General features: G+C 40.7%; 1 protein-coding gene and 1 long non-coding RNA gene across 2 annotated transcripts in view; one reads left to right on the top strand and one right to left on the bottom strand.

Annotated features, from left to right (window-relative positions):
- The window catches only part of LOC135274874 (uncharacterized), a 128,566-nt gene that overhangs the window by 4,593 nt on the left and 101,509 nt on the right, over positions 1 to 22,464 (bottom strand). Inside the window, exon 2 of the long non-coding RNA XR_010342599.1 lies at positions 10,289 to 10,423. This is a non-coding gene — a long non-coding RNA (uncharacterized LOC135274874). The remainder of the gene's footprint in view (positions 1 to 10,288; positions 10,424 to 22,464) is intronic.
- The window catches only part of ZNF366 (zinc finger protein 366), a 66,947-nt gene continuing 51,172 nt past the window's right edge, over positions 6,690 to 22,464 (top strand). The window contains exon 1 of the mRNA XM_012462183.2: positions 6,690 to 6,856. The gene's annotated coding sequence lies outside the window, so the exon portion shown is untranslated. The remainder of the gene's footprint in view (positions 6,857 to 22,464) is intronic.

Here is a 22,464-nt window from a genome sequence, read left to right as displayed (position 1 = left end):
TAAATTGATCATCAATGGCCGGTGATTTAGCCAATAATCCCAATGTAATGAAGCTTTCATAAAAACCCAAAAGGACTGGGTTTGAGAGCTTCTGGATGGCATGCGCAGAGAGGACATGGAAGTTCTGCCCTCCTTCCTCCATATTTTGCTCTATCCAACTCTTCATCTTCTGTTCATTGGTATCCTTTGTAATATCCTTAAAAATAAACCAGTAAAGGTAAGTAAGTCTTTACCTGAGTTCTGTGAGCCACTCTAGCAAATTAATTGAACCTGAGGAGGGGGTCATGGGCACCCTGAGGTATAGCTGATTAGTCAGAAGTAAAGGTGAAACAACCTGGGGCTTCTGATTGGCACCTGAAGTGGAGGATAGTATCATGGGACTGAATCCTCAACCTGTGGGATCTGATGCTATCTCTGGGTAGATAGTGTCGACATTGAATTGAATTAGGACACCCTACTGGTGTCTGCTGCAGAATTGATTGATTCCTAGGCATGTGGGAAAAACTCCCATACGTCTGGTGTCAGAAGTGTTCTGTGATGTAAATGTATAGCAGGAAAAACTTGGGTGTTTTTTTCCTATATCCTCAGACCAGTTGTTAAAACCATAATGTGCTGGAACTCTGTTACAACACCACCAATCTACCAAGTGTAACAGTTTTCTTAGAAATTTCAGCCTGGGTTCTACATGGAATGCCTGGGGTACATTTTCCCCAGTTCTAGTAGGTCAAATACTGAGTTCTACTCCATCTCTCCAACTTACCACTACTGGGCTAGCTTGGGGGATGCCAATAGCTTTTTGGTAACAGCATTGGGTATTACTCAAAGGGAGCTCTCTGTTAGGTGAGTGTTGAAAAAATTAGACATGGGACAATGACAGCAAGGCAAGCAGACAGGAGGCTGGGGTGGAATAAAGTGGTGGGTAGGCACTTAGCTTTGGAGGCTCTGGAAACTGGGGATGGTAGGGAAATGGTAGATGTTGCTGTTTGAAAGTAGGGAGCTTTCATAATTCAGTTATTCTTAGGCCAGGCATTGCCTATATTTATTCTCCAACAGACTCTGGTCAAACTTGGTCATCCTATGACCTCTCCAGGCACTAATATTGAAACTGCCTTTGCAAAACTTACAACTAAGGAAATTATGACAATGAAAGAGATCAGACTTAATCGACTCTGTCTTGCTTCTAACTTTTAAGCTGTCCTTGTTCATTCCTGAGCATAGGCAGAACTAACTTTGGGAAGGAATTCAGTTCATGGTTTTACTCTCTGAAACAAAATTGATAATAGCCCTTTCCAGAAAAGACCCGCTTCTTGCCTGGGGACCAGTCTGCCTTTCAGGACTAACAAATTAGCTACAAGATTAGAAATTACAGTTTGGGGATCATGCAGCCTCTGGCTCCAAGAGTCTGAACCTCCCCAAATTGCTCCTAGGGGTAACATCACTACTGTAAAACCTAAGATCAGTGCTTGAGATATTTTGCAGACCCTGCACTGGATGGATCAGCTAACACCACCCAGACTGGTAGTCTGGCTCAATCAGTTCTGCCATCCCACCCAGGAGCAGAAGACAGCCAGAAAACCTTACTTCCACCCACAATTATTCCATCTCCAACCTGACCAACCAGCACTCCCCACTTCCCAAACCCCTACCCACCAAATTATCTTTAAAAACTCCAATCCCCAAATGCTTGGGGAGACTGATTTGAGTAATAATAAATCTCCAGTCTCCTGCACAGCTGGCTCTGCGTAAATTACTCTTTCTCCACTGCAATTCCCCTGTCTTGATAAATGAGCTCTGTCTAGGCAATGTGCAAGGTGAACCCCTTGGGCGATTACCACACGTCCACCTATGTCTCTTGATAGGACTCACTGGCAGGATTAACTTTACAGCTGCTCATCTGCTTCCATTCTTGCTCCCCTTCATTCTTTGCACAGCGACCAAAATAGTCTTTCTGAAAAGCAAACCTGACCATTCCATCCCCCACGTAAAATCCTTAACGATTTCCCACCCTTCTCAGGATCAAGGTCACAATCTGAACTCAGACCCTTGCATGAGCTGCCCCTCACCATCTTTCCTGATTCATGCTCATTCTTGAGGTCTCAGCTGACGTGCCATTTTCAGGAAGAGCCTCCTGACCTTCCTGCCCAGATTTGGTCCCCTGCTGCATGGTCCTGTAACTCCCAGACTTCATCTTCAGAGCACTGACCACCATGGTAACTGTTTAGGTATTCAGGTATGGTTTGTTTGATTTCTTTAACATATTTCTCCTCTACAAGGCAATAAAATCCAGAAGCACATTAACCACACCTAGCATGGGGCTTCCTGGTCCATAAGACGTGTTTATTAAAGGGTTGCCCTATGAACCTTTGTGCCTTTTATATTGTAATACATGTGGTTCTCTGATTTTAGGGAGCAGTCATTGGTTTTTACTATGTGGCATGCAGCGTTAGTTTGGAGAGCAGGGTATGTTAGCTTTGTGGCTAAAAATTAGGGCTCCAAGTCAGAATTCCCTGGGTTTGAAATCTTACTATTTGTGTGGTACCAAGGAAGTAGTATGATGTCTCCAATACTCAGTTTCTTCATCTATAAAAAGGACAGGGGGGATGGCAGACGATAATAGCACCTACTTCAGAGGACTGTTGTGATGACTAAGTTAGTTTGACGTATGAAGTGTTTAGAAGTGTCTGGCACATGATAAGTATGTGAACGAAGTTAACCTGTTCTTATTGACTCCAAATACTGTACAAAATAGATGTGTTTTTATCTATACTTGTCATATGAAAAAACTGGATGCATAAAATAGACTTTCTTCAATAACTTGTCTAAATGAATCCTTCATATCATCTTTTCATTCTAAAAAAAAACTTAAAAGGAAAAAAGAAATGAACATTCTCACGTTTTTGAGAGTTGGGACTTGGAGGCTTTTGGGGTTTGGCAAGTTGAAGACAGTAAATCAAAGAAACAAAGGAAGTTTCAAAACAGTTTCAGGCTGGAGACTGCGCCATCCCTCCTGCACTTTCACGTAGCAAAACTTAGCATGTTCGTGAGAAGCCCAGAGCAGAGAGGAGAGACACATTTTCCATAGAATCTGCAGGGGAGACGGGGAGCTGCTGGAACGTGACTCAGAGCAGCAGGAACTAGCATCTCCAGGCTGCTGCAGGAAGTGAGAACAGGGGCTCCTAACCAGTGCCCAAGTGCCTCAGCAACTCTGCCAGTGTCTCCAAAGGCATGGCCATGTCCTCAAATCAAAGTCATTTGATTCCTTTTTTTAAATCTATGCTATGCATCCTCTGTGAGAGGAAGTGGGTGCCAGAGGATACCAAACAGAAAGACTGTGAATCACTGGAGTGGCCAGTCTTCCTGGAGAGAGATAAGTCCTGCATCAGGCTTCTAAAAAGACATCTGGCAAGGACAGGAATATTCTTGGCAGCCCATTTGTAATGGCTCCAAACTAGAAACAATCCAATGTCTGTCTTAAGAAGAAGAGACGTATAAATGGTGGTATATTGACAGGCTGAAACCCTATCCAGCAGTGAGAGTGAATGAGCCACAGCTACATCAACAACGGGGACAAATTCCATGAATATCCTACAAATGAAGTGCAAGCCAATGCCATTTTCATGTAAATTCAAAACCAGGTAATGTGCATCCATGTCAGGTGCTGGAAGTCAGGGCACGTGAGTGGAGGTGGTGACAGAGATTTGGGGACCTATGTCCTGTTTCTTAATCTGGGTCCTGGCTACTCAGACCTGTTCCTTTTGTGAAGTTCCCTGACCTGTATACTTAGTTTTTTGTGCATTTTTCTGAAGAATATGTTCTATTCCAGTCCTTTCTCCATTCTCTCCTACCCTGCTACCTCCATGACCTGAAATCAAGTTGGTCCAGGAGTCAACAGTTGATCCCAGAGTTCTGTGTCATTGGAAGCTGGCACCATACAAATTAGGGAACTTCAGAGGCAGGATGCCATTTTGAGCAGAGCTCCTATTTCTGTGGTGCTGGTTCTGAGGGCTAGAGTCACAGCATTGCCCTCACCTTGGTTTCTCTACTTGTCCTGCTATCTATTCCCAGGGGTGGGCAGCCCCTCTCTCTACTCAAGTGCTCTTTATAATACGCTGTGCCACATGGGGCTTTCCTGAGGGGTGAGAGCCAGAGCCACGTGCCCTTCCCGCTCATATGTCTCAGTTGGATCATTCACTTTCAGTCAGGATGCAGATAGGCCAGGACAGAACTAGAGCTCCAGTGGCCTGATTAGAAATCTCTCCTGCCAAGCCTAATGGGAGGGTTAGGAATTTCTGCTCCTGACACCCAGTGGGTGGTTTCACAAGTTTTAGAGGGCAACTGTTCAGGTGATTGGCAGCATAGGGGAAGAGGGAAAAGCCTTTTCTGTGAATCTCACGGGCAGGGTTGCAAGGCCATGTAAGCATGGAGCAGCTTGGCATAAAGCAGCCTTGAAAGTCCCCTGGCTGGCTGCAGGGAAGATGTCAGATCCCGACTGGATGCTGTCCCATTCAGTCAAAGCCATGCAGCCTGAAATGGCACATGTCCCAATCCAGGCTGTCTGGGCGGGTCAGCTGGCCTGGAGAAAACAACACGGCCTCAACGTGACAGTCCCCACATTCTGCAGACTTAAAAGGGAAATCCTTTGGATTCTGCCTGGACTCCTGGGGCTCAGCCCTGGCCTTGCCCTGGGGCTGCAAAGAAGAATAAAAATATGGGAAGGACTGTGTGTTGCTGCGATAGATTCTTCAAGTGATCAGAGGTGGTTTTGTGCCTGCGAGGAGTTGGTAGCCTGAGCATCTTGTTCCTAGGATCCCTCCTTTCCTCTGCTGCTGATGCCCCTGACACCTCGCCCCCTCCCTATTGCTCCTCCTTACCCCACCTCACTCCCACGGATATCTGCTTTTTTATTGTGAATTTCAGCTGCCTGCTTGATTCACCTCCCTTACTCAAAGGTTTGCACCAGTGCTGCTCACCCTTTGAAAGACTCCATTCCTAGGCCTTCCCGCTCCTTTCCCTCATGCCCCTTCCCTGGCTTTCTCAGATTTTCATTTTCATTTCCCTTCCCATTTCTACAAAGCCAGGATGCAGAGGAAGGCCAGCAGAGGGCAAAGAGCCCCTAGCCGGGATCAGGAGACAGAAACGTGTTGGTATGTGGCTCTGGGCAAACCGTAGAGACTGTCTCTGGTCATCCGTGTTCCCTACTGTTGGTGAGTCTGGGTCACTCAGGCCAGAACTCCAGTGCTGTGGGCTGTGCCAGTGTTGGTGCTGTGGAGGATGTGAAGAGTGGGACTCTGCCCTGACTTGGGCACACCTGCTGAGTATCAAAATCTTATCAAAATCTTCATGTCTCTCTCTGATACATGCACACATATTCAGATAACTAGATAGAAAGAGAGATAGATATGTAGATAGATTAGATAGATAGATGATAGGTAGATAGATAGATAGGAAAAAAACCTGTCAGAATAAAAACATAATCCTATAGGCCAATAAGGACCTAATCAAAATCTTACAGGGTCACTGATTCACAATCGATCTTTCCCTGAACTCACTTTCGTGACTCTTTGCAATCAGGTGTATCTGTTCACCTCACTTTTTTCACAATTGGGTGAAATGAGGAAGTTGTAGTGTAAAGCTAGTTTTTCTTTTTCTGCCACAAAGGTCTACATAACTGCTAGTTCCTTTTCACAGTGAAAATGATCCTAACCAGATGAATGAGGGGTGCAAAAGACATAACACAAATCTGAGAAGTTAAAACTGAGTTTATACTTAGGTGCAACTAAGTCTAAGCAGAGCTCAAGCCTGCCTGCTGAAGTCCCAAGTCTTCTACCTTGATAAAGGGTACTTCCTCCATTTTTTCTGCTCCTGCCTTCTCCATATTTTTTCAAAAATTGTGGCTGATTTATCTAAGCCCTTTGCTGCTTGGCAGTATTTTGAAATTAGAAATCTCCTTCCAGTTTTCCAGAGGTGATTAAATCCAAGAAGCCTTAGGAATGTAGAGGATAGGATAATATAAACAACAGATCTGAGATAACCATGTCCTGCAGCAGTTGTGGTTAGGTGCTTCTTTTCCCTTTTTCATCCATCAGTGATGGAAGCTGGATTGGGTCCACTGCATAAAGCTCAGTGACCAGAGCATAAGTCTGCTATTCAATTCTGGAAAAACTCTGAGGATCCAGAGTCAGCCGAGGAATTGCAGCAACGCTGGTGTTTCAAAGGGCCTAGGAAAAGCCAAGAGTCCTGGCTGACCAGCCCCGACACTGTCTTACAGGCTGCAGGTTTACCTTGGTTAGCACAACAGGCCAAGCTCTCCCTTGCTCTGAGTCGACATGACATGATTTGTTCCCTTTCGGCTGTGTCAGTTCTGCAAACCAGATACCAGAGGCTGCAAGCACGGGAGAGCCTGCCTTTCTGGAACACCATTTGTTTGGACAGGACAGGTCACTAAGGCGTTTTCATCTCTTTAAAGCTCCCAGGGCAGAGAGCATATTTGAGGAATTCCTTTTTTCAAAGATTTTTTTTTTTCTTTTTTGCCCCTTCCAACATTTTGTTTAAGAGAAAATGAGATGTCTATCTTCTGTTTCCTTATTTTTTTTCAGGAAAGCAAAGGGTTGTTGACTTCCTCCCTCTCCCCTCCCTTCCTTCCTTCTTCCCGAAGGTACTCATCTGAGAAAAAGAGAACGAAGTATTGTTCCTGTTCTCTTTCTTAAGTCATTCGAAACACTGTCCCTGCTAGTTCTTTAAGTTCCCTGCAATCTGTACACAAGTGAAAGAGGGAGAGAGAGAGGGAGAGAGACAGAGAGAGCAGGGATCAGGTAAAGGAGTGGGGCTGCTGCAGCCATTCAGACCTCAGGAGCTGGTAAGTTACCCATGCAATCATTTCTGCTTCCATTTCAAGGTTCCTGGGGTGGATACTGCTGTGGGCATCTTCAACAGAAAATACCTTACTGAGTATAGCCTTAACCAAAGGGTGTGAGTGATAGATGGCCCAGAATTTAAGCTAATACTTTTTTTTTTTTTGTAAGAGAATACTGATGCTTCGCAGAGCTAAGGCTGGTAAAACTAGAAATAGAATTATATTGGGACTAAAGAGGACACTGTGTTAAATCTGAATTTTGGCATAGATCATGTGGCTGGGTGAACCAGGAGCTACTGGAGTATGAGATATGTCCCACTGTAGAATTTGCTCTTCCTCAGTACTGTGTCCTGGGAACCTTATCAGGCTGTCTGTTAAGGACTGTGGTTTTTCTCTGGGGTTTTTGTTAACATGTTGCCTGGATTGAGATCCCCTTCTCCTGTTCTTTCCTTTCCATTCTGCATCCCCCTAAAGCAGGATTGTTAATTGTTATATGATGGTTATTCTGCATCACTGAAGTAGGAGGGAAAGAAAGAAGGGAATGTCACTTGGAAATAATTCTGCATGTGGGGAGCTTATGTGTTCAGGTTTCCTGTGCAATGTCATCTGCCACATGAAAGAAGGCAAAGGTTTTGGGGCATATAGCTTTAGTTTTGGAAAACAATATGCAGTTAGAATTGGAAGATTAAGATTGATTGTTTGTCAGTAGGAGGGGAAAACTAAGTTATAACACAATTGAAAAACATTCATCCAGTGCCTGGTTTTCCAAGCACCAAATAGAGCACAGCAAGCTAGTCAGGCTTACATAGACAACTAGTTTTTAAAAGTCTAAATGGCTTCAGTTAAATTTTTCATAAAGGAAAATGTTACCAGGAACCCATCATCACAAGCCATGGGGGAGCCGAAATCATGTTGTCAAAAATAGGTCAGCAAGGTCACTCCGAGAGACTCAGTATGTTTCCCAATATTAATACTTCAATTCAGAGAGATGCCGAATGGGTGAAAGCCAATGGCCATGCACACTTTTAAAAAATATTCACTCCTATGAAATTTACTGACTGAAATCACCTGGGATGTGAAGAGTAAGATAAAAATAGCTAGACTCTCATTTTTTAAATTAATTTGGCCAGACTATGCTTTAACCACATTCAAGTAATTAATCTTTATTCAAAATTGAACCATCATCTTACTAAGGATGAGAAAACATGATAGAACTAGACTGTGATGTAGCTTTTGTTCCATTAGTCAGACCTCTTTGTTCTTCTCCTTTTTTCAATAGACTTTCCTTAGGAGCACCATAAAAAGAGCAATGTAAAGAGACGTGATTAGAGTTTGCCAGCTTGCGGATGCAAAATTATTCTAGTAACAATTGAAAATGGTTTCCAGCTACCCTACCTCCTCCCCTAACTACTCAATTTTTATAGATCTTCAGATCAAAAGGTAGCCGGGATAGATTGTTCAGGGGATTATTGCATCATTTATCAGCAGTTGTGGCCCCAGAAGAAAACGCAGGTCTGCGATCTTCACTTGCTCCTTTCAGTTTCATTTCTCTTGATAATGTGTTTAATTTTGTGTCCAATTAAAACAACATCACAGAACACATTCTAATTTTGTTTATTGAGTAAAAGCATCAGATGCAACACAATAGGAAACAAATGACAGCAGAGTCATTTGTTAAAGACAAGAAAGGCAATTAAATTAAAGACAAGGAAGGCACAAGGTGGGTAGGCCAGTGGCTCAGAAAACAGCCCCACTGCTAGCATGAGTCTTCACTATGGCTTGAGATTAAGAAGCTGAGGATATGCAGTTTTCTTTAAAAGAAAAAATTGTATTCAATATTTCCATTTAAGTTGTTAAGTCATTGCCGTGAAATTATTTCTTGGATCCGGAGGAATAAGAACTTTAGCTACCTGAAGAACAAAAGTCATCGACTGGTTTAGTCTAAGTCACTACCACTCAATCTATCTTTACTCACTCAACTCCAAAGAGTCAGTTGGCATTTGTGGAAACTTCCAGTGTGTGATTCTTTGGGGGTCACGGTGTGATATCATTGGGGGAATTCCAGTTTGAAGTGATCCAGAATTTGAGACATACAACATTTTACTCATTAATTTCTGCCAAACTATACACATAACTAAATTATAATTTCTTAAATACATTTTAAATCATGTTAGGATGTGTGTCCTGTAGATCTGTGTGCTGAGATGTGAGTCAAATTAGAGTGAGTAGAGCACAGGCTGTTGTCATACTAATTTGGGTTTGAATTTCAGCTTCCTTGCTTACTGATGATGGGCGTCAGGCCAGGTACTTAACTGCTCTAAGTCTCGGTGTCCCCAAATGTAAAATGGCATCAACATAATGGAATTGTGAGGATTAAATACAACTATTGACATAAAACACTTAACATAATGTTTGGTAAGTAGTAGGAGTCAACCAATGTCAGTTATATGTATTTTTAAGAGCCATATATTAACACTTAAGAGTGCTGTATTTTGTTAATATAGAGAATAGAATGAGTCTCCTGTAATTTGTGACATTATTCTTGCTTAGTACTATACCAAGGATCTATCAGAGCAGATATTATTCCTCATAGCTTTAGCGTTGGGCACACATTGAATGAAGATATTCTGAACTCTAAACACTTATAAAATAAAAGAGGGTAGATTTTAATGTATTGATACTTATCTTTGCTAATGGCAGAAATGGCAGATTTTGCTTCATTGAATGCAGCTGTATTCAAGACAGCTCAATGCAGGGGAAAGTTTGTCTTGGGATAAACGTTTTCAACTTGGATGAACGTGCGAAGAGACTTCAGTTATACTGTAGATATTTTATTCTCCCTTTCACCCACTTCCCCAAGCACTCGAGCTCTGTGTCATTGGTGACCTTTTCCCTGGTCGTGGAGGTCTGGAGACACTTTTTTTGGAGACCGTGGTAGTTGTACCATGACTCAGCTAAAGAGAAAAGGACTTAAAGTGACACATTCTCTTCCTGCCTAGGGTTGAGCACACTTGGGTTTCTCTCACCTCAAACATTCTAACAATAAGCCTCTTAACTTCACACAGAGAAACAAAACAGTGTATCACCATGGGTGAATGTGTGTGTGTGTGTGTGTGTGTGTGTGTGTGTGTGTCTGTGTATGTGGTGCCTGATTGATCCAACTGCTATTTTTCTTTCACTCTAAACTTCAAAACCTATATGACCATTAGTTTGTTAAGTAATAATGATATTTTTACTTAGGTCTTAGTTAAATTTCTGTCCACTTTCCAAAAGCAAAACATACAACAGCAAAAACAATAAAAAATCTACCACTAATACACCAATATCTGAAACCATTCAGGTCCTTTTGTTAGACAGAGAGCTTGTGATACAACAGAGACTTGTTTGGACACTTAACCTTAGGGACAAATCGAAGCTGAGTTGTTCTGCACTTACATGCCAAAGGTGCCTTCTCATGTGGCTTGGTGGAGTAGAAAAAGACCAGACTGGGGGTCGTGTTCTGATCCAATCTCTGCATTTCCTATATGCATGACTTGACAGGTTTCTTTACTTCGATCTCAGTTTTCTCATCTGTGAAATGACAAAATGGGCTAAATAAAGTAATTTTCGAGGTGGTGTGTGTGTGTGTGTGTGTGTGTGTGTGTGTATTACAGTTCACTTGGGGGCTTGTTTACACTCTCCTCCTGCCCTGCCATTGCACGGGATGATCTGTGAGACTCTTGCTGACATGCCGTGATTCTCTAAAACAGATTGTTGCTGTCTTGCTCCATCTTCTTCAGGGTGGCATTAACATTAACTGTAAATGTTCATTGTTAGAGCCATGCTTTTAAATGGAATTCCTATTCAGCACTGGAAGTTCTCCCTAGAAAATATTTCTGAGTATATCCATTGTTATTTTAGAAGCTATTAGTATTATAGAATAAAGAAAGTCCTAGCCGGCTGAGCAATCTGATGATAATGATCAATGCTCTAGAACCATATGTAAATCACAAGATCAATTACTTAGATCTGTAAACATTATAAATTAATATAAATAGCACTTTTTTTGAGATAGAGTCTGACTCTGTCACCCAGGCTGGAGTGCAGTAGCACAATCTCGGCTCACTGCAACCTCCACCTCCCAGGTTCAAGCGATTCTCCTGTCTCAGCCTCCTGAGTAGCTGGGATTACAGGTGCCCACCACCATGCCTGGCTAATTTTTGGAATTTTTAGTAGAGATGGGGATTTACCATGTTGGTCAGGCTGGTCTCAAACTCCTGACCCCAAGTGATCCAGCCACCTCAGCCTCCCAAAATGCTAGGATTACAGGCGTGAGCCACTGCGCCCGGCCAAATAGCACTTTTTGATTTATGCATTTCTATATTATTTGCATCTTAGAATGAGCATGTATTTATTAATCAAGAAAAACAGATACTAAACTTTTTCTATTCCCTTTAAAAATATTAGTAGATTCCATTTCATAAGGTTTGTTTCTTATTTTTTACGTGTGCTGTGATGAACCTATTTTAGAAGTTAGATCCATGTCCCTAATTTAATGGTGATGTAAAAAGGCAAAAAGATTGATAATGGTGTTTGAAAAATCAGCACTCACAGGTCATATTGCCTGCTTTAATTATAAGGAAAATATAAACCTTGTAGAAAAAGTTGTTCTCATTTTCCTGATTTAGTTTCTACCTAAATCATTCATATTTTTTTTTCTTATATGTTTATGTGGATAACGAAATAGAGCAGCAGTGGATACAGATCTGCCTCTGACAGGAACATAGAGACAACAAATAATGCTGATGGCTGTTCTTTTTGACTATTCAAAAACCAAATACATTTACATAAAGTAATGGTATTTACATAAAAGAATCAGAACATGTCTTCATCCAGCGTTATATGTAATACATACGTTCACAAGAAAGTGAGCACTACGAGGACAAGACTTGGTTTTGTCCACTGCTGTCTGCCCAGGGCCTACAACAGCACAGAGCCTGTCCTAGAGGCACAATAAATATTTGTTAAATAGATGAGTTAATGAATCAGTGGGCTGTAGAGTGAAAGATGCTATCTTTATACAATGCCAAATGAAGCCGTTAATTACTGAAAAAAAAAAGAACAAAACAAGTTAGTCAAACGTTTTTGGAGTCTAGACAATACCAACCTGCCAGCTTGATGTATTTATCCCTCACCTGAATTGACTGGAATTATATGGGCTTGGTTCTGCTGTTGAGTGCATGGGGCTGCTACATGTGTGGTAAAATGTCATCTTGGCAAGCACCCCCACCCATTTGTTCATGGGAAATTAACATTTATCAGATAGATACACAGAAAAGACTGTTGTTGCATTTTCTTTTCCATTTATTTTCTGGGCAGATGATGGGTTTGCAAATTGTTTTTGGCGACAGAGAGAACGGTTATTTGTTTTTCCTTGACTAAAAGAACTGTGAGCCAGGATCCAGCCTGTAGGAAATGTTCAGCTCTCTGGTTTGTTATAGGCAAAGGCTGTGAATCCAACTTAAAGGAATGCTACTTGGGCTGAGTTTACAAAACACCATAGGGTAAAGTCAGGGAGAGAAATGTGATACCCTTGTGGAGCACGATACCCTTTCCTTTATTTTATTAAAGGCAATTGAAGAAAGCCAAAAGCAATGGATTGAGGCAGTTTTATACTTATTTGGCAAATTTAAAGTGGTAAATCTAAATGCCTAATAACAAAAGTTGGAAAGTTGGGATTTTGGATGATGCTTTTTACATTTAACAACACTGGGGTTCTAGGTGTCTGTTAATTGTAGTAGAAACTGAAAAGGCTCCCTCTATTCATATCGATAAAACTTCTCTTTAGTGTCAAGTACCAGGGCACACAAAGACAATTCTGAACAATTCTCCTATATTCCTTTGATAGATTATGCCCACACTCTGACCTCATTCTGTGATGGCCACTGATACTAAATGGGAGAGTGACTTACCAGCAGCAGCACTGCCACCACCAGCACCATTTATGGAGGAGTCATTACTAGGTTTGAGGCCTCCTTAGAACTTTATATACTTCATTGCACCCATTCTCAAGTAGGAGCCTTAGTCTCCTCATCTCAGAGCCAAAGAAAGGCTTATTTAACAGATAAACTAGAGAAAGTCGGTGATTTGCCAAAGGCAGTAAATTAATGTTGCTTGTTTTCAGGTTTCTTTGTAAGAAAGAAGTGTCAGCTGTAGCTAATAATTAAAAAAAAAAATGTATCCTTTAAGGCAGTAGCCTTCAAACGGGGTGCAAGGACCAACAGCATGGCACCACCTAGAAGCTTGTTAGAATTGCAGAATCAATCCCAGCTCCACCACAGATCTACTGAATCAGAACCAGCATTTTAACAAGATCTCTCTAAGTGAGCAGTTGCACATTCAAGTTTGAGCAGCACTGCATTATGGTTTTGAACTGTTGCACACAGGTTGATCTTGGAATGTAGGTCCCTATTCAAGGAGTTACAAAGCCATTTGTTAATTTTGACCTTGTTCAAGAAAACATACCTTTCTATTAAATATTGGCATTACTGGACAAGTCTCCAGTCTATTCAGCTCTGAGCAACAGTAGGCATGATTTCTGTGATCTCCCCCATGAAGTTAACCCTGTGTCATGGGATCCTAGCACTCTCAGAAAGGAAAGGTCGGAGATATTATTTTTCAGGTGCTTTCTGAGCACCAATTATCAGAATCATCTGGGGCAGATTTGTAAGCCTTTCCTCAGATCTAACAAATCTGAAGAGGGGACCAAGGCTCTGCCTATTATTCAAGCTACTGGCTCAGGGTAAGGAAGACCCCAAGGAGGGTAGTGATGAGTATTTCAGGGAGATCATCCTAAAAAATAGTTTTCCTTTTTTCAGTAGCATGAAAAAAACATTTAAAACAACAGTGTACACATGAGGGCACCGCAGAGTTCTTCCAGGAAGAAAAGGTACTCTGCCGGCTTCTTCCTTTGAATGCTTGAGAATAGGGACGAGAAATCCTGCGGTTTGCCCTGTGTCTTCCTCAGGGAGAAAGGGAGGACCCTGTTCTCCAGCATCACAGCCAAGGAGGAGACGCCAGTCCACACGCCTCCCTCTTCCCAGTGAGAAAGCTCTGTGGAAAGAATCCTTAGAGTTTCCTTTGCACTGGGGACTCACCGTTCTCTCTTGGAACAGAAATCAAGAGGGGACTATTGTTGGAGGGGTGGGGGAAGGAAGCAGGACCGGAAGAGAGCGAGGGAGAGGACCGGAATCGCCTCTGGTTCGCTGAAGCCTGGACAAAATGGGGCCTCTGCGTGGATGGAGCCCATGGCATCTCTCCCGTGACTGAGGCCCTCTGGCCACCTTCCATGGAAAGTGCAGGGAAATGAGGAATTTCAGGTTTTCAGCACTATTTGATGGAACACCCACCTCCATCGTGCTCACCACTTGTTTCTTGCTGCTTTTCTAGTTTAGGCGTTTTTCTTTCCCACAGCACGGTGGAATTTCCTCCCCTCACCCCTACCCCCAGAGAATTTTTTCAGTTTTTTTTCTTTTAAGCACAAAGAAGGGTCTTCTAGCATTATCCTAAAAAAATGTATATATTGAACATTTTTAGGGTGCCAAAGAGCTCTATGCTTAATCTATAAAGGCGGGGTTCCTGAAGTGCTAGAATTTGAATTCTTAGGGTGAGGAACATGTGAAAAGTTCTGAAAGGTTGCTGGCAGGCATATCCAGAATCTCGCCTCCTACCTGGCTTTTCAGAGATCTGGGCAAGGAGGGACTATTCCCAGCACCGTCTCTTGACACTCACGAAACATTCAGTGAAGCAGCAGGCAAGCGAGAGGCTCCTCCAACATGGTCTGCAGCCCTCCTGGCACCCAGTGATTTCATGGCACAATCATCTGTGTCTGGCCAGGGAGAAGTATCCAGAGGCAGAGAATACTTCTGGTGGCAGCTTGGACCCCAGATCTCAATGGGGTTGTTTCTGAAGGAAGAGAGAGCCCAGTTTTGAGGGCAACAAAGTACTGCTCAAAACTGCATCATTTTGCAGAAGGCAATCCCATTCCATGTGTATTTACATCCTCCATATGCTCAGACACATCCCACTATTTAGAATGACTGACATTGGCTCTCTTCCCCCTTGAGTTCCTTGGAGCAGAATTTCAGCATCACATTTTTAATACATGCAGTTGGGAAGGACGTTTAACGGTGAGAAAATCCCATTTCAGAAGGATTAGGACATACAATGCCGAATGTATTTGCTCTTCAATCAATACGGATATTTTAGGAGGGGTAGTGGTTTGCTGAAGTGCTATGGCTATGTACATGGGACATGTACCTTACGCTTGTGTATACATACACACACTGCCTACCCAAATTCATTGGCTCTTATAAAAGATTATGAGCCAATGGGTTAGCCCCAAATTGTTTGACTCAAGAATGTAGTGTCTGATGTTCAGTCTCTTAAACTTCCAAACAGACTTACTGTCCTAATTATATTTTTCTTAGTGATGTTAAAAAGAATTTGAATATTGTTAGCTAGTGGGGACAGGGAGAAAATGAGGGAAGATTTAAGTGTTACTGCAAGCAATTCATAAAGCACTTCATCCACTTACTGTGAGATATGGTGAGAATGTGAGTAACACAGGAAAGAATGCTACTTGGAGTCAGAGAACGGAGGATTGAGTATGCGTGCTGACACATGAGTGGATGGCAGATCAGTGAACTAAAATGCATATGGGAATTTAGTATATGATAAAAATAACATGCATATCAGATGAGAAAGTTGAATTATGTAATTAATGAGGTTGGGGCAACTGGGTAGCTATTTGGGAAAAAAATAAACATATTCTTACTTGATTTCTTACATTAAAATAAATTCCAGAGAGATCAAAGACTTAAAATGTTAAAAATAAAAATATACTGTGAACCTAAAATTTTGCTTTAAAAAATCTTTAATAAAACAAAGAAAACATAAAAACTGTAGAGATGTGTTTTTTTGAATCTCAGAGTAGGAAGGGCCTTTCTGGTTTTACGCAGAAGACTTAACATTTATCATGCATTTTATTGCATTACAATAAAAAGCTTTTTCAGGGCCAAAACTCAATAAACAAAGTCAAAAGACAAACAAAAAACCAGAGGAAGCATTTGCAACATGTATCACAAAGAGCTTAGTATAAACAGAAAAATGAGCAAATGACATGAAACACATACTTCACATAAAATGAAATGTAGTTGACTTTTAAACATGCACAAAATACAAAGATATTTTAATTCACGATAAGAAGATGCAAATTAAAACTATGAGATACCAATTTTTATTTACTTGATCGGCGAAGATGAAACATTTGTTGACACACTTGTCTCTGGGGTTCTGGAGAGAGCTCTCAGATATTTCTGGTGTAACTGTGAATTAGCAGAACATCTATAAAGAGCAATTTTTGAATGTCTATCAGAATGTAACATTGACTCCTCTTGAATTTATCCTGCATAAATAAGATGCAAAAAGACATACCTACAATGCAGTGTATCTGCCACACATTATTTGGACAGAAAATAATTAGAAATAGCACACTCATCCATCAGTAACAGACTGGTTAAATTAGTACAGGGCATCTGTACAATGGAATATTATGCAGACCTAATGAATGAAGGAACATAATACCAGAAATGGACTCTGGGTGTATGTTCAATTGATTTGACAAAGATGCCAATGAGGGGAAAATAGCCTTTTTAACAAATGGTACTGAAACGATTCCGTATCTATAACAAAAGAAAAGAATGAAGTTTGGCCCTTATCTCACACTATACACATATATTGACTTGGAGTAGATCATAGACCTGAATGTAAGAGTTAGAACTATAACATTTCTATAGGCAAACACAAGAGAAAATCTTCATAACTTTGGCTTAGGCAAAGATTTCCTAGTTATGACACAAAACATGAAATACATGAAAACATAAATTGAACTTTATAAAAAGTGAAGACTTTTGCTCTTCAGGAAAAAGATACTGTTATAAAAATAAAAAGACAAGCAATAAACTAGGGGAAAATATATCTGATAAAGGAAAATATATCTGAAAAAGGACTTGTTTTAAGAATATCTAATAAAGGACTTGTTTTATGTATATTTTAAAACTCTTAAAATTCAGTAATGAGGCAAACAACCCAATTTAAAAATGGACACAAATTTTGAAAACTTAAACAAAAAAGACATAGAAGTGGGAGATCAGCACATCAAAGATACACAATATTGTTAGATTATGAAAATGCAAACTAAAACCCTGTTGAGATACCACTATACACCCAGTAAAATGTCTAAAACCAAAAAGATGGAAAATATTAAGTGTGGGTAAGGATGCAGAGAAACTGAAATTCCTATATGTTGCTAGTAGGAATGTAAAAGGATACTGCCTCTTTGGAAAACAGTTTGGTAGTTTCTTAAATAGTTAAATATATGCTTACCATTCAACTCAGCAATTTTACTCCTGGGTAACTACCCTCAAAAACTGAAATCATATGTTCCCGTGAAGACTTGAACACAATGTTCACTACAGCATTATTCTTAATACCCTCAATGGAGACAATCCAAAGGCTGATAAATTGGTGAGTGGATAAGCAAAAGCTGGTTTGTCTATGCAATGGAATACTACTCAACAATAAACAGGAACTACTGATACACGCAACAGTGGATGAATCTCAAAATCATCATGCTAAGAGAAAGAAGCCAAGGAACCAGACACACGATAAATGTTAAATGTTTTTGTTTATAAAAAAATTCTAAAAGCACAAAACTATAGAGACAGAAAGTAGATTAGTGGTTTCCTAAGGCCAGGGGTGGGAATGAGATCGGCTGCTAATGGGCATAATGGAACTTATTGGAGTGATGAAATTATTCCAAAATTGGATTTGGTTGATGGTTGCACAACTGTATAAATTTTCTAAAACTCATCACACTGCATATTTTAAAACACATAAATTGTATATCATATAAATTATACCTCAATAAAGCTTTTTAACTTGAAAAAAAATGAGGCAGCTTTATAAGTTCTGATAAGGGAGCGATCTCCAACCTGTATAGTTAAGTAAAAAGGCCAAGGTGCTTTAATTCTATAGAATGCTACCACTTTTGTAATTTTAAAAAAGTACAATTTTTTATATGTATAGAATATCTCCAGAAAGATACAATAGACTTACTGATAGAATTTGCCTTTGGACAGGGAGTAGGATGGCTGGGAGACAGGGATATAAGGAAATATTTAACTGTATTTCCTTTTTGTACCAGGGAGAGGGTGGGGTGGGGTGGCTGAGACCCAGGTCAGCCACACCAGCTCTTTTATAGTGGGCAAATGTCTGAGCCTTTGTTTTCTCATCTGTAAAATAAAGTTGATCTCTAAAGATACTTCTGATTGTAAGTTCCGTGCTCTGGGAATTTCCTTAAGGATGAGCATCTTACGCCTGTCTACATTCCTCTCATTCTTTCCCTGCCAGCATGTCACCAAATGCCACATATAAAACCACAACCAAAGGCTTTGTTCCTTCTCACCCAGTTGCCGCTTAGTTTATTGGGGCCCTGTTCTCTTCGCAAATATGAAAAATATGTCAACCATGGTGAAATAGAAGCCTAGAAAGCTAGGGGCAAACACGCAAGACAGTATACGGGAGCAGTTACAACCACGTCCTAGGGGCAGCAGCTTGAGAAGAAATCCCAGCCACCTTGTTTGCTGGCAGCATGAGCATGGGGAGTTCACCTGTGCAGTTTCTTCATCTGTATGACAGGTATAAAATAGCATCCCCTCTTTGGGTAGGAATTAAATGATAATTCATGTAATTAAAAATATTCAATAAACGGTTAGCCCCCCCTTTTTTTTTTTTTTTTTTTTTTTTTGAGACGGGGTTTTTCTCTTGTTACCCAGGCTGGAGTGCAATGGCGCGATCTCGGCTCACCGCAACCTCTGCCTCCTGGGTTCAGGCAATTCTCCTGCCTCAGCCTCCTGAGTAGCTGGGATCACAGGCACGCGCCACCATGCCCAGCTAATTTTTTGTATTTTTAGTAGAGACGGGGTTTTACCATGTTGACCAGAATGGTCTCGATCTCTTGACCTCGTGATCCACCCGCCTCGGCCTCCCAAAGTGCTGGGATTACAGGCGTGAGCCACCACGCCTGGCTCGGTTAGCCCTTTTAATTATTAATCTGAACTCCCCTACTCATGGGACCAGGAGCTTTCATAGAAGTGGGGGGAAGAGAGGCATGTAAGTTAACAGGTTGTATATTCATTACCACTGTAGACTGGGAGTCCTGGCGGTGATGAAATGGCTTATTTGTTCATGCAACAACCCAAAGGGAGAGGCTGGAGTAAATTCTGCTCCCTACAAGCCAGTATCACTGAGGAAAACCTCTTCAAGAAACTTCTCCCAAGAGTCCATCCCCTGGAGTCAATTTCAACCTGAAAACGTGATGAATGCAAGCTGTGAAACAACAAGATTATGACATTATGCAGGGTGTTGAGCCAGTTAAGTTACAGTGAGTTTCAGTTTACATGATAAATGTGCCTTAATTGACATTTGGATTAAGATATTATTAAATATTAATACGGGGACAACTGCATAACCTCTTTGCCATGGTAGTCATTCAACAAAAATGAGTTGCTGCTTCAAATCAAACGAAACCACACCACACACCTCTAATTACCATGATTTGTGCATGTCTGTTTTTCAACTTTAGTCCCAGTGCAGAAGCAAGGGTTTTATCTAAATCCAGACAATTATCTGTGGATCCCTGTAACTTCAAGTGTCTCATAGATAGTAGCCCTCCACACATACACACACACACACACACACACGCACGCGCACATGCAAATCCCTGACAACTTTTAAAGGAGTTGAATTTCCCCTATGCGTGTAAGGTGATAGCAGACCCCTTTCATACTCTGCTTGCCTTTTACATGATCAGATCACATTCTAGAACTGGATTCTAGAAGGCACAGTTCAGTTTAATGGTTGCTCTGATTACTAATTCTTTCATGTCTGTCTGCTCTCCTTAACTACATCAGAACCATATTTGTCAGGAACTGTGTTTTAAACCATGTTTGTACTCTGTAGGACAAGAGTCTTTCCAAATTCTTCCTGGTCTCACATTAATTCTCTCAGATCCTTTGAAGCAGTAACAGCTCTTATTATCCCTACTTTAGAGATGAGGAAACTACAGCTCAGAGAGAGTGAAGGATTAAACTGAAGTCATATAGCTCCATGGATCTTCAGGAGAATGTAGAGTTATTGCAAAGAGTCTGTACGTAGATGTCAAGTGCTTAATGTTTTTGGACTGACTAAATAATGGTTTAGGAGTATATGTACCTCTATTTATGTTATAGTATATGTTATGTTATGGTTATTTATAGTAATTAACTCATTCATTGATTAAATATAAATTTAAAAATGTTATTGAATTCAAAATAGCTTTTATTTTGTATTTTTCTAACTTATTAGTAATGTGCAAAATGGGCTTTTTTTTTTTTTAACTTACAAGAGGTCCTTGAACTGAGAAGTCTGGAATCCATTGAAGTAGACCAAAGCTAGGGCTCACTAATAAATTACAGAAGGGTGTTTTGAAGAATCTAGCCTTCTAGTCGCAAAGAATATTTCCATTTTTCAATTGTTACCTATAGTAGGTTTGCATGTTTGATCAAAGCCTAGAAAACTCCTGGAAGTACTGATCATCATTGTTTAATTTCTTCCTTCATCTAACAACTATCTCCCCCAAAACTTCTAATTCTTACCTTTATTATCTAAGTGACCTTGGACAATTTGCTTAATTTATTTGTGTCTTAGTTTCTTCATTGATGGGGAGAATCATAGCACCTACCTTATAGAGTGCTGTGATGGTCACATGAGTTAATGCATGTGATGTCTTTAGCACATTCTTGTCACATAGGAAATATTCAGCAAATATTATTGTTGCTGAATACTTGAGACTGTTGTTGACAGTCTCAAGTTGGGACTCAATAGACATTTTTGGAATGAATTAGTGAATAAATGAAAATGTGAATAGAAATAAGGGCAGTTGTATATATGTAATTTTTAATCTACATTTCTTTGGTCACAGGAAGGCAATTAGGACAGCTGCTTTTGTGCAGAGGCTACATTTGGGGAATTTTCATTTTGATGAGCTCAAGCTAGAGAGCTGATGATGTTTCTGTATTTTCTGGCCAAGCAGACTTTACAAGTTTATCAGCTTTATCTGCTAGATGTATCACAACATGCATTTAAAAAATCAGGTGGGAAAAATTTGGGCTTGGAACTGATATGAAGTACAGGCTTTATTCCCCATTAAAAACCATAAGAGGAAACAAGGCCGTTAGACCCTCTAAATGGGAGAAGAGAAGTGATGCTTTCTTGCCACAAACCAAAATGCTGAGGACCACAGTTATAAGAAGGTCAAAGGAAGTTAGAATGACCTTTCATAGCAGGCTCAATGTTTAGCTAGCTTAAAATTTTACTTTCAGATTATCCCAGGGGTAGCTATTGAGTTTACTACATAAACAGCCTTGTAACCTTATAGGAACAGTTGTTTTTGCTTTGGTTTTGTTTCGTTTTGGTGTTTGTATAGTGAGGTTTTGAAAGTAGGGAAAAAGAACCTATTGCTTGACTTTAAAAGATGAGCTGTCCTGAGTTTCAGCACTAGCTGACATGGTTTTTGTTTTGGTTTGGTTTTAACAAAGGTATTGGCCAAATGGGCCAAGGAAGAAATAATCCGTTTCTCAGATTCCACTGCCTTTTCTAATACTAGACAGTAATCAGATGACATGTCACAGCGACAATAGCAGCTAGTGCTCCTTGGAACTCCACACTGGGGAGGCTCTGTGCTGATGCGTGGACATGAAAGTGAGACCCATTTTCTGACTTCCAGAACTTTCCAGGCACGGTTATAATAAGGGACATTAATATGCTTCCCTATTACCTACATTCACTGGCCCTGTGTCTACCCACTGGTATCAAATGAAACAAATCAAGTTCTTTTAAGTGTCAGCTCTTTGAAGCATTTAAACATAAGCCAGCAAGAACCCGGTCTCCAACACACTTCCTTATTAACATACTAGGCAACGCCAGCCATCTCAGTAAGTTATAGTTTTATGTCTCCTCACCAGTAGGTCACAGTGCTTTTGCACACTCTCTAATTTGTCTATGTCCATAAGGTTTGACCCAGAACACTCCTCCACCACCACCATCCCAGTGGTTTTGACCAGTACAGAGTGGAGCTGGGCTCTCTGGGGCCAATATTCAGGGTCACAGCGACTTCTGGAATTCTCCCTCAAAATGCCCAGGTGAAGGGGTCTGGAGTAACTAAATAAGAAACTTGAAATAAAATGATTGATTTTCTTTATTATTTTTTTATATCCTCACCCCTAATCTTGTCTCAGGCCTTCTTCCTTTCTCTGTAGAACCTTTAGACTATCTTCTTACCAGTGTTTTTAGGGAAACCAAATACTAGTATAATTGCCATTTATTAAGTGTCCTTTTTCTGGTACCACATGCTTTAAATTTCTTATTTTATGAAATCTTATAATAACCAGTCAAGCTGGGTTATTAGTATTTTTTATCCCCATTTTCCATAGAAGGAAACTGTGGTTTAGAGGTTGAGCAACTTGCCACAG

The sequence above is a fragment of the Aotus nancymaae genome, unplaced genomic scaffold (genome assembly GCF_030222135.1).
Source record: "Aotus nancymaae isolate 86718 unplaced genomic scaffold, 86718_ANA_hifiasm-v0.15.2.pri h1tg000014l, whole genome shotgun sequence".
NCBI classification, from domain to species: Eukaryota; Metazoa; Chordata; class Mammalia; order Primates; family Aotidae; genus Aotus; species Aotus nancymaae.
The sequence above is the reverse complement of the archived record's forward strand: the minus strand, read 5'-3'. Positions and strand labels throughout refer to the sequence as shown.